Source organism: Talpa occidentalis, unplaced genomic scaffold (assembly GCF_014898055.3).
Source record: "Talpa occidentalis isolate TD23 unplaced genomic scaffold, MPIMG_talOcc4v2.1 talOcc4.7, whole genome shotgun sequence".
Classification (NCBI taxonomy): Eukaryota; Metazoa; Chordata; class Mammalia; order Eulipotyphla; family Talpidae; genus Talpa; species Talpa occidentalis.
Window position 1 is genome coordinate 28,155,494 of NW_023605083.1, and position 19,761 is coordinate 28,175,254.

The 19,761-nt window shown below is 41.4% G+C and overlaps 1 protein-coding gene across 2 annotated transcripts in view; it reads right to left on the reverse strand.

Moving 5' to 3' along the window:
- APBA1 (amyloid beta precursor protein binding family A member 1) overlaps window positions 1-19,399 on the reverse strand; it is a 201,525-nt gene extending 182,126 nt beyond the window's left edge. Inside the window, exons 1-2 of one of the 2 annotated variants that reach the window (XM_054689746.1) lie at window positions 19,180-19,362; window positions 15,097-15,184 (exon numbers count right to left, since the gene is read on the reverse strand). The gene's annotated coding sequence lies outside the window, so the exon portion shown is untranslated. Of the gene's footprint in view, window positions 1-15,096; window positions 15,185-19,179 lie in introns of both variants that reach the window. The other variant, XM_037495037.2, reaches the window with a different exon arrangement.
- Window positions 19,400-19,761: the final 362 nt, after the last annotated feature.

Genomic DNA, 19,761 nt, shown 5'->3' on the forward strand with positions numbered 1-19,761 from the left:
ACCAACCTGATTTCTTTCCTTTATTTGAATCGTTAAAATTCCTATTGTCTTCATAATAAAGAACAAAATTCTTAAGGCAGTCAGGTGCTCATGTTTGACTTGGCTGTGCCTGGGGATCTAGTCAACTGACCCCCACTATCTCCTCCAGACACCCCTAGGACCTTGGCACACCCTCTCCCTTCTGCCTGGGGGTACTTCTTCTACATCACGTCAGTTACTTCTTCACACAGAGAAGACCTTCTTGAATTACCCCAACAGGATGGGGTCTCCCCAACACAGTCAAGCACCCTCATTCCTTCCCAACACCGGTTAGAATGACAGAAATGACACTGTGGTTTGTGTGACTATTTTCTGCACTTGACACTAAAGCGACCTGAGGAAAGGGGGCAACATGGACTCTGCTCTGGTGACCCCCAGGGCCTTGAACAGTATTGACATACTGCCCACATACACTAGTATGTGCAGAATGGCAGCAAGCAAGGGGGAATGTTGAGGAAGAAGTTAGTACTCAGAACCAGGTAGTTAAGGTCTATCTCACTCAGGACCATTCACCACAAGGTTCTGTTTTATAGAGGACCTGGAAGAATATCATATCCCTCTCCTGAAAAGATCGCTCCCAATATGACCTGAAAGCTTAAAAAAAGGAGAGTGGGGCCTCCCTGGTGATGCAAGGGGTTAAGATGCAACCTATGAAGCTGTCCACAGCCATTGCAGCATGAGTTCGATCCCCAGCCAGGGAGCAACCCACATGGTGCTGCAGATCTCTCCTGACTTGCCTGCTGCTCCCCTCAGCGGTGTACTTTGGTCAATCTGCCTGTTCTGTTCCCCACTCTGTCTCTGGTGAATCCTCTCACCCTCTACACCTCTGGCCTGTATGCATAAACAAAAATAAATCTTTTAAAAAATTTTAAAAAAGGAGAGGGAAGCATTCTTTTAATGTAATCTATTTTAAGATGGTGACAACAGTCTAGCATCCTTTAAGCATCTGATTAATGGAATCTATTAATGTAATAATAAAGAGTTTACTACTACAGCTTCAATTTAAACCAAGAAAATGTCTAGGAAATGAGAAAGCAGAGATGTTCTTTCCTATGGTTCCCTACCCCATAATAAAAAGAAAGGCGAGAGACTGAGTAACAAAGCAGTATAGTTTAATGGTTGTATGTGCACACAATAGGAACCTGGTGCTGGATTCAGTTCCTGGCCCTGCCATCCACAAGCTATGAAATATCAGGCACGTCACCTAACCTCTTAGCACTTCAGTATCCTCACCTATACAATGAGAATAGTAAGAGCACACCTTAGAGGACTGTTATAAGAATTAAATGAGTTAATATGATGAGTGCTCTGAGAAGTGTCTTATGTTTATTATAGCGAACAACACACAAATGTTTGCCATTTTGTTATTACTAGACAATTTAAAAAAGCTGTTTTATATAGTATTTTAGCTAAATTTATATTTTGACTAGAATGGAACTCAAATGTTTAAAACTTAGATTTCTTAAAGATGTTTTAAAGATCTTTAAAAAATTAAAATGTGCAGATTCATTTTGTTGTATGTAAAACTTTTTAATGAAAATATTCTGAATGCATAACCTTGTTGCATCAGATAAAACAAACAAAATGCCTGGTAGTGGATGGTTGTTGGCTTCTTATCAGAGTGTGACAAAAACATTCTTCAAATTTGCATGAATAACCTGTTCAGTATCCAATGAACACATAAACATATGCCTCATTTACCTTTGATATATAAAGCAACAAAGTCACATTCAGTTAAGTGAGCTAAACAATTAAGTTAATTGGAAAAAAATCAAAACTAATCTCTGTATTAAAACAAAAGCTGTATACCTTCATCTATCCTTGATATAAAGAGTATATGTTAAGGTTACATCAAACAGAAGGTAACTGTTATAAAAATAACTGATTTCTAACTAGATACACACCTATCCCTAGACCCAAGGAACTTCACTCTTAAATATATACCCAAGAAATAGAAATAAAGACATATACAGAAATGTTCACAGAAGCTTTGTTCATGGAAGCCCCAAGCTGGAAATAACCCAAATGTCCATGAATAGGAGACTAGGAAAACAAATTGTTACTTATTTATACACTTTAATATTATAGATGACAATGAGGATGAAATACCAATGTGTGTAATAACATGGCTATAACTCACAGGTATCATGACAATGAAAATAATCTGGATAACAAAAGTACATATGTGATTTTTTACATGAAATTCAAGAATTATCAACTGGATTAACAATGACAGAGGCCACAATAGTGGTTACCTCTTGGGGGAAGTGGCTGGGACAGACTAGGAAGGTATGTGAGGGAATCTGTGAGATGCTGTCAATGTCCTGATTTGGTGGTACAGGCTTGTATGTATATAAAGTTCCTCAAACTGAGCACTGCTGATGTCTACTTTATATACTTTACTGTATTTATTTTACTTCCATTATTAAAAAAAAAAAACCTTTGACTCAGTCTACTTTAACAAAACTGATTACCATTTGAGCACTTGCCATGTTGGCAGAATGCGCTCTCAACATACATACATACCAAACCAAGTATCAGGACTAAACTGTGTCCACCTTAAATTTGTTTGTCGAAGTACAAACCACTAATGTGACTGTATTTTGAAATGGGACCTATAAAGAGGTAATGAAGGCTAAATGAGACCATAAATGTGGGGCCCTAACCAACATGACTGGTGTCCATATGAGAAGGAGAGATATCAAATGTGGATGTATGAGAATGGACCATGTGAGGATACAGTGAGAAAGTAGCCACCCATAAACCAGGCAGGGAAGCCTCAGGAGAAACTAAATCTATCCACACCTTGATCTTAGATTTCCAGGCTCTAGAACTGTGAGAAAATAAATTCCTATTGTTTAAGTTACTCAGTCAGTGGTATTTTGTTATGGCAGCCCTAGAAGACTAATGCATCAAGTAAAGAAAGCTGCAAGAGAAACTCCAGGAGCTTGACACAGGCCCTCTGGAGTCTGTTGGCCCCAAATGTCAGCTCTGAACCTTCCTGTGAGATCTAAAAGCCAGCCAGAAACTAGCAGCATAAAACAAGAGCAAAAGGCAATTCTACTGCAAATGGAACAAGGGTGTGTATTTCCTGTGCTCATACTGTAATGTGGGCTCCATGGAAGCAGCCTGCTCAAGCTGGAGGAGGTGAGGTTTAAAATTAGATGTGTTTAACACTACTATACACTAACTAGATGGCTAGAGCTAAATGAATGGTATGATACCAGATGCTTGTAAGGATGTAGAACAACTGCAACTCTCAAAAATTACTGCTGGAAACATAAATTGGTACAACCACTGGAAATATTTCTACATCTAAGCATACAGCTTTGTAGAATTCCACTCCTATAGAAATGAGTGCATAAGTATACCAAATAAAGTTACAAGAATGTTCACGGTTTAACAAGCAACTGTCCAACAGAAAAATGGATAAACTCAGTATATTTACACAATGCGTTACTAAACTAATAAAAATGGGATATGAAGTATTGATATGTACAACAGCATGGATGATTCTCTAAAATAATATTCAACAAAGAAGTCAGGCATGAAAGGTTACATACTGAATGACTTCATGTATATGAAGTAAAAAACAAGGACAATTGTTCTATGGTGATAGTGGTTACCTTTGGGGTATTGGTTGATATTCCTGAGAAGAGGTATGAGGGACCCTGGATGTGGCAGGGAAAAGGGGCAGTAAATGTTCTGTATCTTGATCTAAGTGCTAGTTATATGGGATTTTGGATATATGAAAATTTGACAAACTGTACACTCGAGATTTCTACTTTTTACTATGTTCAAGTTACATTGCAATTCTTAAAAATAAAAAATGATGCAGGGTTTGGAATTTTTATTGTCACACTGTACTGTATTATGTGATTAATAGACTGTATTTAACTTTTCATCACTTAAGAGTGACTGGGAAATCTAAGGGGCCTGCCCAAGATATAATTCCAGTGGGAAAGAGAAAACAAGATATTAAGTGGGTGGGAAGAAGTGGTGTGATAAGAACTAGAGAAGTTTGCAGTCTGCAACCTACTGTCTCAATCCTTTGGGCCCAGCCTGTTCAAGAAACCCGTTATAGGGCCTCCCTGGTGGCGCAAGGGGTTAAGCACAGCACTGTGAAGCTGTCGGCAGTCTCTGCAGCATGAGTTCGATCCCCAGCTGGCCAGGGAGCTACCCACATGGCACAGCAGACCTCTCCTTTCTTGCCTACTGCTCCCCTCAGCATCTGTATTTCAGCCAGTCTGCCTGTTCTGTTCCCCACTCTGCCTCTGGTGAATCTGCTCACCCCCCGCACCTGTAGCCTGTACCCCAGTTCTTGCTTGCATAAATAAATACATCTTTAAAAAAAAACGGGTCTCCCCGGTGGCACAGCGGTTGATAGAGCTGGGCTGCGAAGCTGCCCGCAGCCTCTGAAGTGCCAGTTTGATCCCTGACCACCAGAGAGGGTCCCACATGGCGCACAGACCTCTCCTGCCGTGCCCTCTGCTGTTCCCCTCAGCAATGCACTTCGGTCCTTCTGCCTGTTCTAGCTCTGGTGAATTCTCTCACCCTCCCGCGCTTCTGACTGTACCCAGTGCTTGTATAAATAAATGAATATATCTTAAAAAAAAAAGTTATACATATAGAGGGCAGTTTCTTTAACTTGAGTTTCCCTGAACAAGAAGACAGTGGTTATTACGGAGGTTTCTATTTACTGGTCAACTATCAAAATTAATTCTGATGTGATAACATAGGAACCACGGTTCATGCTGACATCAGCAGTTTACTCACCTGTGACTGGTGTTATTATCCAAAAACATTGAGAAGACAAAAGTCCTCTTACTTAGCTGAAAGATATCAATAGTAGCCTTTAGCTCATATTACCTAGCTAGTGGTTATAACAGAATGTAACTATTCCTTCAGACTAACATAGCATTTTAGTGTGTAATTCTCAACTACTAGCCTATTTCTGTGAAGATGCAGGAATATAAATGTTTAAGCATATGTATATATGTATGTATATTGCATATATACATGTGTGTGCATGTGTGTATTCATTCCAAGATTTTATTTTAGCTTTTATTTGGGGTGGCTTCTGGTTAAAGTGTTAAACTGACAACATATATTTGTATCCTTTCCCTCTCAAGACCCTCTGAAATGAGTATAAAGACATAAAAGAGGTGTAAATCCACAAAGTGAATGGGAGAGAGACAATCCACAAACAAGAGATATGAGCACCTTTCTCTGAAACTGACTGAACTGCAAGGATACAAGCCTAGCAAAGGATGAGGGTGGAAGAAGCCCTGAAACAGGAGATTCTCTGTAACCAGACAGCTGGATCCCAGCCCTTCACTCCAGGCAACACACACATTATCACCAGGAGACAGCAGCTAATACTCAGGAAAAAGGCTGGCATTTGGGGATTCCCAGGGAAGCAATGCTTCTCTCCCTGACCACCCCCAATAGAAGCCACTGTTCTGCTAGTAACAATGTCAGGATATCACCCAGATCCTCAAGTGCCAGTAGAAATATTGGGTTATTTTTTGGAGGGCTGCACTAGCTTTGCCTTTTCCCATGGAGAGCCAGAAATACCTGAGAATTTATGTCCTCCTCCCTAGCAGTCCCCTCTAGTCCTCAACGCCCTTAGCCTATGACTGGCCCTTACAGAGCATGAATGCTAACTTCATTGACTCAGGTGGGGACAGCCCTGAGGCTGGTCCACAGTCTAGGGACTTTGAGATCACACTCTTGCTTGACTGCTTCCCCCACTTCTTGCCAAGTTTCCCCTACCCCCTTCCCAGTGTCTGCTCTGGGGAGCATGACACAACACATCTACAAAGTGTGCCAACTAATTCACACATTTGCCTGCTTCAGGGTCACAGTGCTACATATGAATAGACAATCAATGGTAGCCAGACATTTGCTTAAAACCTCCAATGTGGCAAGGAACAATCCCAATAAATCACGAGACGTAAACAAGTCCATAGTAATTCCCCAAATGGAAGAAAGAAAAGGAAGATGGTAAGAAAGGGGGAAATTAAACTCAGGAGAAAGAGTAACACTCACTGTGCAGGTAACATAATGAACGAAACCTTTATCATCTTCCTTCATAAACACATTCTCTGTACTTCATCAAGGGAGCCTTACTGCACGTAAGAAAGTGCAGACAGATGGATAATAACCTTCCCAAAATCTTGCAGTTCTCCAGAAGCCACCCTCACTCTGTTTCAGCCCCTCCCACCTTCCTCCACTAAGAGTAATTTTTTTTTAAAGATTTAATTTTATTTATTTATGCCTACAAGAACTGGAGTGTAGGCCAGAGGTGTGGAGTGGCACAGAATGTTCACCAGAGACAGTGGGGAGCAGAACAGGCAGATCTACTGAAATGCACTGCTGAGGGGAGCAGCTGGTGAGACAGAAGAGGTCTGTTAGTATGCTGTGTCTCACCTGGAGCCATTATGATACTGGGAACAAAATCCTGAGTCCCTCAGTCTCTATTTCTCCCCAAATGGACTTCAAATACCTTACATGACTTAAATGTAATACATACTTCTAACACAGGCTTAACAGCCTATCTTCAAGGCTAGACAGCATCTACCAGAACAGTAACAATTTATGCCAAGTAGAAAGCACACTTTATTAATTTATTTTACACCAGCTGTGGGTCTTTTTTCCAGGTTACATAAAATTAATATATTTGGGCATATTAAAAAGGTACGGTGTTTGTTTGAAAGCTGACTTAAATCTTTCTTTCCTTAACACACTTTAACAAAAACTATAGGCTATTAATAATTTTCTAGCATATTCTGTTCTTCCCACCCATTAAATACACACACATAAGAGTTCCTCATGATAGAGCACAGTGCAACAAATTCATCATAAATATTTGGGAAAACAACACACGTACGCTTGCACACACTGCTGTAATTCCACCTTTCAGTTTCAGTCCACCTCATTTTGAGGAGAAAATTTTAGAATTACATAGTTCCTAATAACTCTACTCCCAAGACTATACTTATTTAAGAAGTAAAATGGGAGTTATGTTTGCTCTTCAAAAATGAATATGATTCCTTGATACATGTTGGGAAAATACAGATGAAGTGATAAAGTATATTGTCATCTTCACTTATAGTCAAATACAGAGAGGTCTAGCCCTCAAATTAAATTTTGGGAATGTATAGGGAAAAGCCAGGCTGCTGGTTGCTTAGACTGGAAAGCAGTTTAACCTCCAGAGCCCCCAACAATGACAGAACTCCCAGGGACCAAAGTCAAATGTTTGGCTACTTTCAGTTATTCTGTAATGAGTCCTTTTTATGCTGAAATGTTGGTTTTGTTTAGTCTGTTTTTTCCCCCCTTCTTTCTTCCCTGACATTCTTTTCCTTTTCTGGTTTATAGGAGATGGGATGTGGAGAGGAGCCAGGGTGGGATTTTAGGGAATGAATCTTAAAGCCCTTAAATTCAAATACAAAATGTTAACTCAATCATTCCCAAAGGTTTACTAGAGACTTGGTAGACTCCTTTTAAAAGATAAGAAAATAAGATATATTAAAAAGCATGATTTTCATATTCCATTTGATTCAACAAATATGTATTCAGCATATGCTACACATGTGTATATGTGCACGATATATATTTACATATAATACATATCTATATCTCATATATATATATATAGATATATAGGAACATTCTCTATAAGCTATTAGCCTTCCAGTGCCAAAGGAGATGGGTGTGTATTTTGTAAGGATAAGAGAGAGGTGGGATCAAGTGAGCATTCATTGCTGTAGTAAAAGTGAACTGTGGTTACTTTCTGACAAGTGGCACACAGTCCTGTGAACATCTAAACTAAGAATCATTCAACTAAGTTCCATAGGACAGATCCAGCCCACTATCTGCCTTTGTACAAATTGGGTACTGGAAATGGTTTTACATTTTTAGATGGTGGAAAAAATCAAGAGAGGAAGCAAAATTTTGTGACATGTGAAAATGATATGATATTCAAATTTCAGTGGCCATAAATAAAGTTGTACTGGAATACTGCCATGCTCATTGGTTTACATATTGCCTATGACTATTTGTGCACTACAACAGCAGAGCTGAAAAGTTGTGAGAGACTATATGGCCCACAGGAAACTGTTTACTCTCTGGCTCATTACTGAAAATGTTTACAGACCCCTGGTTTAGAGGAGCGAGACATCACTTCTGCCCAAGGTTGTTACGAAGGAACTGAGACATTTACCTTACTTTTGTATAGTTTTTTACATCTCATTCAACCTTCCTGGAGGCCCTGTGTAGGAAGAATAGGAAGGGTTTCATCATTCCCCCATTTACAGCTGGGGAAACTGAGGCTCAGCCCAATCTGGAGACTAATTCATGGACAGCACCACATTACAACTGTCCTGAGCTCTTTCCACCAGATGGTGACAAGACTAGAGAGATGTCCATGTAAAGGCAACCCCCCCACACACATACACACACACACACACACACACACACACACACACACATCTCCCATGGACAAGGAAGTCCAACTGGGCAGGTTGGGTTTGGCCCTCGGCCCCAGGACAGAGGAGACCAGAAGCTATCAGGGTCTGTTCCTATCCCTAGACCTAAGGGTGAGTTCCCCTTGTCCTATCCTTTAGTCACTGAGAGTTTCAAAGTCCTGTCTGCCATACAAGTTGTCCCCTGATTCAGTTATGAGAGTAAATGAGATCATTAGAAGATGATGAGTTAATGGTGTAACAGTACTCAGCACAATGCCTAGCACTTTGAGACTATGAGGTTAAACTTGCTGTTTTCACTCACTGGATAGAAAACTGTTCAAATTTTCAAACAGGAATTGATTTATACTTATGTCAGACAACTAGGGAGCCATAAAGGATGCAATCATACCTGAACATAAGATGAGGTCAGACTTTCATATTACGTAACGCTATGGAAACATTCCATCCATGGAACAAATTTAGCTCCTTTAGGACAAAACTCCCCTGGGTATTAGCTCAGGAAAAAAAGATTCTTGGATTTTCAAGTAATTTGGAAGTGAAATATATTCAAAAACTATGTTCACATCCAGGAAGAAATATATTAGGGTGAAATTGAGAATTAAGTAATTGAGCTGAACGTCTAGAACTCTTAGGGTTTGTGGGCGGTGGCTTGGGAAAGTGGCAGGAAGGGAGAAGGACAGGAAAGAATTGTGAGGCAAGATTAGCCAGAAGAGTGATCAGCCCAGTGACAAGGTGGGGCCCAGGGACTGGGCATGGTTTACACAGACCAGGAAAGGCAGTGGATTTCAAAACCAGTCCATTCATCTTATTCCACCTTCCATTTCCCACACTAATAATTTCTCCTTTTGAAAATAAAATATCTAATCAAAAACAAAGTTTCCTTTAGCACTGTTATGACACATTGTACACCCACACCATCACATATCTAAATATGCTAATGATTTGAAACAAGTGAAAAAAAAGCTTTGGTCATTAAATTATTTCACAATATAAGAAAATAAGCATTCTTTTGATGGATGTAATGCAATAGAACACTGTTTTTTTAAACTACATGTCAGGACCCATTAGAGCTGAAATCAGTTTAGTGGGTTAACAAGCACATGGAATAGGACAAAATGGAATGGAAAATATTAGAGTGTGTTACACATAACAAAGGGCAAGTATTGTAAAGAAAAACTGTTGTTTCAGTGATATATTTGTATGTGTGTGCATGTTTTGTGTTTACACACACCCACCTATATTGCTAGGCTATAATGTAAATTGTATTCTCACTAGGGATCATAGTCAAAGAATTTAAAGGTCACAGAAAGAGTTTGATCCACTTTAGGAAAGCCCAGGATAAAAGTCCTAGTCAATATGATAACTAAGCCATTCTTTTATAATGTGTGTGTGTGTGTTTGTGTGTATACACAATAAAGTTCTTTATTCTTCCAAAAATAATCCTAAATCATTGAGTAGCCATGTAGGGAACAATTATTTCTGCTAATTCTTTAAATGACAAGCTCTTCCTCTGCATTTAAAATATGGTACAATTTACAGGAAAAGGGTATCTATGCATACCTAGTCAAGTATATTTCTTCTTTAAAATAAATTGTAACTGTTAATAAAGACAGAGTTGATCTTGAGATACAAAATTTAATAAGTCTGAAACATAAATGATTATACAGTTTAGAATTCTGACAAATCAACTCTCTTGTGAATTAAACCATTGCTATACTTTTTCATACTAATCCACCTTGGATCAAAAAAGGAGACTGGACAGGATACTGAGTGGCAGGAACAGTTTTACCACCGCCATACCACAAACACCTCCCATGATCACTTTGCATATACAAAAATTGTATTTCAGAAAAGAGAATGTGGTCTTATATTGACTCAATATAAATTCTCCCGAATTATGAAGCATTCTCTCAGTTACTTTATTCTAAATGCTTAAAAGCAAGAAGCCCAAGGTAATGGCAACTGATTTTAAAGGGAGAAACCATGTCAAAAATATTTTTCCTGGGCCTCCCTGGTGGCGCAAGGGGTTAAGACACAACCTATGAAGCCTTTTGCAGCCACTGCAGCACGAGTTTGATCCCTGAGCCAGGGGAGATATCCACATGGTACAGCAGACCTCTCCTGACTCACCCGCTGCTCCCCTCAGCAGTGTATTTCAGTCAATTTGCCTGATCTGTTCCCCACTCTGTCTCTGATGAATCTTCTCACCCCCCCACACCTCTAGACTGTACCCCAGTTCTTGTATGCATAAATAAACAAATCTTTAAAAAATATTTTTCCTGATAAAGCTGAAGATTTCATGAAAAGGTAACGTATGTTTCAGAGGTTTCTGGAGAACTATTTGGTGAAGATAGACTGAAATAATTGCAATCGGTGTTAGGTAGGGAGACTTGTGGAGATCTGGGGACCATTTGATTGAAATAAGTTAGCTAGATAAATGAACAAAAAAAATGAAGGTTAAGATTTTAATGCAAATATAAGTAAATAGTTATTTATAGTTGCTTATGATGGATGTCTTTATACAATATACACCCCTTGGTAGAAAGTAAAAAAGCAACTGTTCTTATGTGAATGGACACACAGGGTTTGCAATAGTTTATGGTACAGCACCATGTAGAATTCAAACAGTACTATTTTCAAACAAGTTAGATATAAATATGTTAAAAGAGACCTAATGAGGAAAAAGTTTGTAAAGTCAAAGAAGCACATGAAACATTTGAATAAGTAATATCATAAAATATGAAGGGTGTCATATTTTCACAAGTTTTCACATGTGAGTGAACTAAACTGCAGGTAACTATTGAAATTCTATTATGGCAATTAAATTTATAAATTAAGAAAGTTTTTCAAATCAAAATACCAATAATTGCTACCAAACCAATTCTTACCTGTTAAAAAATTCTTTATATTTCTGTGCCATATGAAATAGAAGCTGTTGATGCCCTGTCTCATGTCCCCTCAAACTACTTCTGAGTTCCCCTAAAGCTCTGGTGGCCTCTTACCATACACAGTGACAGCTCCCCACCTCCAGTCCACTCTGCCTCTCAGTTTATCTACCCAAGTGCTTTGTTTGGTACCTTACTCAGGCTAATATTAGCAGCCCTGAAGATGCAGGGGATTTAATGCCCCCAGCATTAAATGTTGGGTATACACTCCAGTTTCCCCTCTGCTCAGTGGACAATCATAAGGTACATTCTTCATGATATCAGCACAATCAATCCACCACTGTCCACAAAGGTAATGTGCTTATTAACCCACTACTTATCAGCTTTCTCTCCAGCCCTGTCTCATTTTCTCCTCTCTTTCACAAGCTGGACCCAAGTCCTTGTCTCAGGCTCTTCACACATAAACTACTTGAGGTACTTCTATGTCCTCTCTGAAAAACAGATGTCTGCAGAAATGAAGGTAAGGGGCTTGACCCTTTGGTAAGGGGCAAAGCTTTACCAAAAGGCTTCCTCCCCCTCTTCTTTTCAAATTTTTTAAATTATATATATATATTACATCATTCTTCCTTTTTGTACAATGTATGCTTTCTCCTCTCAGGTGTAGTCCCCATAGAATCCCCACCACCAATTCACCTGTGCACCATCACCGTAGTCTGTTGTGTTCTTCCCTCCCCTGTTTTGATCCCTTTCCCTCCCCCTCTCCTGCAGAATGTCTCTGATTTATAGTTGCCTGTTAATTTTGTTTTTTAATTTATTATAATTTTTTTCCTGATCCTTAATTTGGTTCCCCTACATTCCTCATATAAGTGAAACCATCCGATAGTTTTCTTTTTCTTTCTGGCTTTTTCCACTGAGTATAATCCCTTCCAGCTCCATCCATGTGGCTGCCAATGGTATGAGTTTACCTTTTTTTGATCAAAAAAGATTTACACTGGAATTACTTAGCTCTTTTGAAAAGTTTTGTCTATTTATTTCAATAAGTATTTGATGATACCTTACTAATGCCAAGAGTTTTTCTGTAAGTTTGTAGGGTATACCCAGGTGAACAAACAGCTCTGACCTGCACAGCCTTACACTTGAGAATGCACGGGAAACATGGAAGAAGAAACCCTATCACTGAAGAAGGCTCCAAGGGCAGAGAGTGCTGTTCATTTGAGAGACACATGATTTCCAGCTGACCAGTCCTTCATCACTCCCCAAGAGAACCACGCTTCAAATTTTCTAATGTAAATACATTTGAGGACAGCTTCTTTTTATAAACCCAGGACAGTTCACAAACAGGTCAATCCAAACACAGTATGTGATAACACTTATTCTGGGCAGTTGATTCAATACAGAAAGACTAAACATCACATTGCTGGGTTCCCACATGACAGCCCATCTAGCAGGTGCCATAAGACATCAGCAGGTGAATCAGGGAATCCAATGAGGCTTCCCTGTTTTTCCTTTATACTGCCATGCATGTTCCCACCTCAGGTCCTTTGCTACTGATGTTCTCTCTGCCTAGTGTCCCTCCCCCCCAAAAAGCTACATGGCTCACTCTTTTATCTCTTTTAATCTTTCTCTGCTTAAGCCTTCCCTGGCCAGTCGATATAAATTAACAGTACCCTCTACATCATCACACCCAGTTGCCTTTGATTATGTTATTCTCCCTAGCACTTACTACCACCCGACATGTTATATGTTTGCTATTTTTTTAATCCCCTCCTACTAAAAGGTTGGTGACAGTAGGCAACTATTTTCCTCCCTGCTGTATTCCTTAACTATTTTCCTCCCTGCTATATCACTTGCACCTAGCATGGTGTCTGCCCCAGAGGATGAATATTTGCTGAGGAAGTGAATAAATGATTTCATCATTAGAGCCTCAAAATCATCATTCATCATTCATCACAGTTGAATTTCCATAAACTTATATGGAATCATGAAAGAACACAAGGATTTCAAGGGTACACAATTATTTTGTGAAAAAAAGTTTTCTGGTAAAGCTTTAAAGTAAGTAGCAGTGTGACAGTGTACTCTAGAAAGGAAACATTCCATTTTCCCTGCCCTACTCAATGAAGGGTAGAGCTGGGCAGTGGGAGGACTAGAAAAGTCTTGGAGGAGAAGAGCTGGAGAAGGCACGTGGCGCAGAGGTGTGTGAAGAAGAAGCCATGTTTACTTCTTGCCTTGGCCTTATACTAAGGACTTGGGGGACATGGAAGGAGATACTTGAAAGGGACATGGGTGAGAGACCCATGGAAAGGCTGACAATGGCAGTCTTTATTCTGATTTGTGCCCTGATTTTGCTCTTTTCCTTCCAGACTAGCCTGATCCCTTCTGCCCCTCTCTATGGTTCCCTGCCAGAAGGTGACTTAGACTTGTGGCAAGCTTTCAGGCCTCAGTGGCTCTGCTTTGGACCAACCCTATTTGGCTGGGTATTTACCCATAAGTATATGGGTAACTTTGGGTGTTTCATTGGGAATTTTATTCTTTCTCCTCTCTTCTCTCTATTGCCAGCTAATTTTATTAAAGTTTTTTTCTATTGAATGTCAGATGCAGTAAGAGTATGTTTGTCTTTATGCAGTAGATGGCAGAATCCTTTTAGAGTGTTCAAGTTTGGGGGTCTTGGGGTGCCCTTCAGTCTGCCCCTAATAGCAGGTATAGATAAATAAAATGGTTTCAATCCTATCATAAACTTGTAGAGACCACAGAATGAAACTCACTCAGTGTCCATGGGTAATAAGAAATCCTAAAATTTTAGATCTTAGACACTATTCCTAACTTACTCAAGTAAATAAATGTATTCACATTACATGTGACAAATATTTATTGAGCACTTATGATGGGTATAGTGTTAGGTGAAGTGCTGTATTTCATTTTTCTTCTGAAAAAAAAAAAAAAAAAGACTACATTTCACTGTAAAGCCATACCCTGTATTATAGGTAGAGAAAGCTCATCTTTTTGAACATACTTATGCTTTTTTCCCACTATTTTACTACAAGCTTTATTTATTTAAGTCAGTGATCCCTGAGAGAGAACAGTCACAGGAAATGCCTCAGGTGGAGTCTCTTATTCAGTTAGTTGTAAAGGTAAATGTTTTTCTCTTCTCACTGAGTTTAAGGGAAGCAGGAACCGTTGTATTTGACAATATTAAATGCTTTTACAAAATTACATGAACCATTGTCAAACTCTAATTATAAAGGGCTAATTGGTTCCACTACACATTCATACTCTCCAAATGCAGGAGGCCGTCATAGTCGGGTGATAATCTTTTATTCACCCCTAGTTGACTCACCAGCTACATTTTCACAGTGCATACTCCAAGTTTTTGTTATGCTTCAACCCACCCAGCTCTTACTTGACTTTACAATACTTATAAGATTGGCCAAATTTCTTTTTTTCCAAATTCAAAAATCCCCATGCTTCCATCTCAAAATAGTCCTTCCCCTGCTTTTATCTACTATGCTCCCATCTTCTTGAAGGTTCCTTTCACTCAGTTTTGCCTCTCTCTTACATTTTCAATCTGTTTTCCCTTTTATGGATTCTTCTCCTCTGATAATAAAGTAAGGTCAATCTTCCTATTAAAAGCATTATTTTCTCCTAATATGCCATTTCTTTGATACATTAAACTCTTCACCACCTACCTTCTCAAAATGGAAGTCTGTGTTCACTGCTTTCCCTAAGCATCATCCCCTGCTCTTCAACCCCTCGCATGCTGGCTGCCACTTCTGCCTACATGAAAGACACACAAGGAAAGCCAGGAGTCAGATTCAATGGCTTTTCCTTTATTGCACCCACTCCCCAGGGGTTTGCTGTATGAATAACAGCAGATCCTCTTGCCTTTCCCAGAGTCTTGACACCATTCTACTGCCACCATTTTTTTACAACTGCCCCTTCAATTCTTCACCTTTCTTTTTCCCCTCCAACATATAGATATCTCCCAAGGATCCTACCCATACCCATTTTCTTACTGGGTGTTTCTGAGAGGTCAAAATTGCTCCTAAGTATATCACCTACAAAAATGTATACATCTCTCTTCATAGCTCTAACCTGTCTCTGAAGACCTACCCCCTTATTGTAGTCCTGTCCCTTGAAGAAATTTGCTATGCCCAGAACAAAAATCTTCCTCCTCTTTCTTGTCCATCTCTGAACCTTCTGACAATGAACCTCTTGATCTCTCAGCTGTGTGAATATGACCTTTGACTTCCCTGTCTCCTGAGTCCGTCCCCACTTCTTCACTCCCGCTGCTGCCTCATTTCTTCTTACCCCTTATTTGACAGTAGAGTCTATCTGGTGTGCCTGCTCTCAGTCTTTTCTCATTATATCCAACACAATGGTAGAAGATTATAACCATAAAGTACAGTTCTGATCCTGTCAATCCTCCTCCTCAGAAATCTTCCATAGCTTCCTGGTACTTACTGAATAAAATCCGCACTCCTTACTTTGGCATACAAGTTGCTCCACAGCCTTGGAAGAATCTCTTTCTTGCCATATCTCTCTCATTACCTCTCTCAGTATTCCCTGTGCACCAGCCAAAGCACACCATTCTTTAGCCCCTGTGCAGGCAGACACCTTCCCACCGCCTGGTCTGTGCTATACTATTCCTCCCCCAAGTATGTTCTTGCTTCCCTGTTAACTCAAATGCCACCTGTATAAACCCCAGCTCAAATGGAATCTCCTCCATGTCCTTTCCCCTTTTCTTCCATTTAAAGTTATTATTGTATCTTTTAACTCCCTCAGCTCTGCAGGAATAAAGCTTTTTTCAGCACTTAACTATTTTTTTTAACACTTTCATAATTACATGCACACCCTGTCTCTCCTTCAGGCCATGAATTTCCTCCAGTCAGGATCTAAGTTTTCTTATTCTTCAAATCTCTAGTCCTTCCAAAATTTCCCAAACCCTACCCAAAAGTATATGCACTGCCTGAGATGTATGTAGTAGGACATTAACAAATATTTGTAACGATTGTAACCCAAAGGGTTAACTTTGGATTTTAGTTCTTAAAATTTTCTCAATAATCATAATAACAAATTAGCAACAATTGATTTTTCCTTGAAGGACACTAATTCCACCTCTCCAAGGTATCAAAGGTTTATTCCTTTTGGCCCTACAGTTCAATATTTAAGTCTTTTACTCCCAAGTCTTTTGAAAAACAAACTTCTTTAAGAGATCCAATAATGGAAAGGAAAAGGATTAATGCTACCTTAAGTGAAGAAAACACATCCATGCAAAACAAATGGCTTGCTGTAGGCTACAGCAAAAGGTACAACTGTTTACCAGACTGAATGACAGGATTTAACTGTATCATTAACCTTACTAGTCCAATCATTAGGAAGCCAGGCATCCTTTAAAAATTATCCAATTTACATTAGAATGGAAATCACTAGTTCCTGAAGTGGTCAATTACATTGTTGCATTATTTTTTTCCCAAACAGTTTATTTACCTTGGTAAATTCTAATATCCTTCACCTTTTGTATAAGACATGTATATCTCTGGATTTTACTTGCATACACAAAGACTTTTTTTTAAGCCAAAACCTCTTAGAATGCCTTTTAAATTCCGTAAGTACTTTTCTCAGAAAGAAATTGGCAGAATAAGAGAGTAAAGAACTAAGATTCAAAATTCATTTTTCTAAATCTATCCTTAAATCTTGGATGACATCCAACAACCTCACATTAAACTTTTAGAAGGCTTGAATTGAAGGACATGCGGAAATTTAGTTTAATGTTCACAGATTTAAGAGCACCGGGTCTGTATGTCATCGTTAATTAAGAGAAGATAAATGGAGGGGGGGACATATGTGGATAAATCTAGCTTTATTATTTCCAATTCAACAATGGTATCATGCAACCTTTGCTAAAACAAACTCATATAAAATTTTTTTTCAAAGAAAATCCCTGATGCCAACGTGCTGTATATTTACTTGTGTAGCCATGACGGCTACACGCTTTTCAAAGAAGACCTGGGCAGCCAGTTTGGATTCTGACAGCAATGCAGCAGAGTTTAAGATGTTATGATTAAAACATGTTCTAAGAAGGTTAATCTAGTCATACAACATTTTTATTAAAAAGTATCAAGATATTAAGTGTAAAGGTGCATTCATTCCTATGAATAAAGAGGGAGAAATACAAGCACTAGGGAGTCAAACTGCAGTGGACACATATGAATATGCTGTCTCCCTTCCCATCTCTCTCCCCAACCCCACACAAGCCTATCTTTATCACGCAGAGACAATTAAAGGGCTACAGACTCTGGATGCAATTCTGTGTCCTGGCTCCCACCGAGTGACTTATTGCCAGGCTGACATTTTCCAAATTCCCTAGTAGCAGGCTATATCAGCTAGGAAAGCAGACTTTACTAACCCTGGGACCCCATCACCATGGGATTTGGGGGATTTCAGTTCCCAAAGGATACATGGCACCACCTAGCCATTGTGGAACCTGGTAGAATGGATGTCACAGGCAGCAGTTGAAATAAAGTATCTCTTTGCTGAAGGAAAACGCCCTGCCTGTGTGACACTATCCATTAGGGTACCAAATATTTCTCAGTAGGATCTTTTTCCTTTTCAAATTCTCCCTCCCTCCCCCCATCTCTTTATACACACTTGCAGAGTTGATTCTACAAGACCATTCTATAAGAACCAAAAGAAAGACGATGCTTTCTTCAGCCATAAGGTTTCCAATGTTGAAATATGGAAGAAGAAGGTTTAGTTGACACTCAAAGTTGATGGGAGAGAGGAATGTGGTCATTAAAGCTTTAGGTCAGATAAGAGATAAACAATAGAAACTGCAGAGTCAGGACGACTGAGACCCCGATTGAGGGAACAGGGGCTTGGAAAGAAGTGTCACAGGATGGAAACTCCCTTGAAAATCAGGGACACCAGCAAGCCCAGAAGAGGTAACCATTATCTTATTTCTCTGGCACACGCCCAAAGCCACATGCACATTTCCATATCCCCAGTCAAGAGGCCAGAGAAAAGGGAAGCGAGAACGCCTGCACCCACCCATCCACATGCAGAACAGCCACCGCACTCAGAGTTACAGGGTCAAAATAACAAGCACTGTCCCACAGTCTTGGTCTGTGACAGCAAGTTAGGGCATCAGCATCTCTCTGGGCTTGGGGCACAGTTTGGGAAGTGTGAATGCAATCGCAGAGTACACACACATACACACTCACACACATGGGATTTTACAAATACGCCTCTACCCAGCTGCCTCCCTGCACACTCGCACAGCAAGTGCACCCTGCCCACCTCATCATCGCCGCCACCACTCTTTCTCCAGGAGAGTCAGAGAGATGAGGGGATCCTAGCGGGGATTCCTGGAAATGTCATCCCCTAACACTTTCGGTCCGCGCCACCCCCATCCCCTTGCCTGTACCTTTTACACACACACACACACACACACACACACACACACACACACACACACACACACACACACAGCCATGACTGTCAGGCCCGCCCGCTACTCCCAAAGCCCTGGCATCCCAGCGCTCACCGGACACCCGGCGTCCCCACCCTCGACGCCCCCTATCCCCGCCCCGTCGGCTCGATGGCCAAAGGCTTTGCCCCCTGGATGCCGCCGGCTGTCCCCGCTCATCCCCACTATTGTTCCGCGCTGCCCGGCTCGAGCCCGCGGTCGCCCTGCGGTGAGGACCCGGGCTCCGTCCCGGCAGCATCCAAGCCCGGCACCCCCTTCACCCACTCGTCCCCGTTGGCGGTACCTTGCCTGACAGCTGGGTCCGCGGGCCCGCGGGAGCAGGCGGCGCTAATGACAGCGTCGGTGCCCAGTCTGGGAAGAAAGCTCCGCTCCGGCCGCTCCAGCCTCCAGCGCCACCATCTTCTCCCGCAGCCTCTGGAGCCACCGTCGCCGCCGGGACCCCAGCAGCCCTCACCCGGCTCGGGCGCTGGAGCTCCGCAGCCGCCGCTCGGGCCCCTCCGGTCGGGCGGCCCCACCCCCTGCTCCCCACCCTCCCGCGCGCCCGCCCCTCGTGACGCGCGCCGGGGCCGAGCCGGGCCGGCCTGCGAGGGAGGGCGCGCGGGGGAGCGCGCGCGCACTCGCCGCCAGCTCGTAGCGCCCCTGCCTCCCACGCCCACCGCGAGAGCGCGCGGCGCGCGACCCGAGGCGGCGGGGCGGCGGCCTCCGCGGGCTGAAGCGCGCCGGCCCCGGCGCGGGGGGCGCGGGGCGCGGGCTGCGCGCGGGAGCCTGTCGCCGCCCTCCGCACCCCGGCTCGGCGTGCGCGAGCCCCACTTGAGTTCCCCGGCCCTTTGGCCGGGTCCCGGCCGGCGCACGGAGCAGGCTGTGC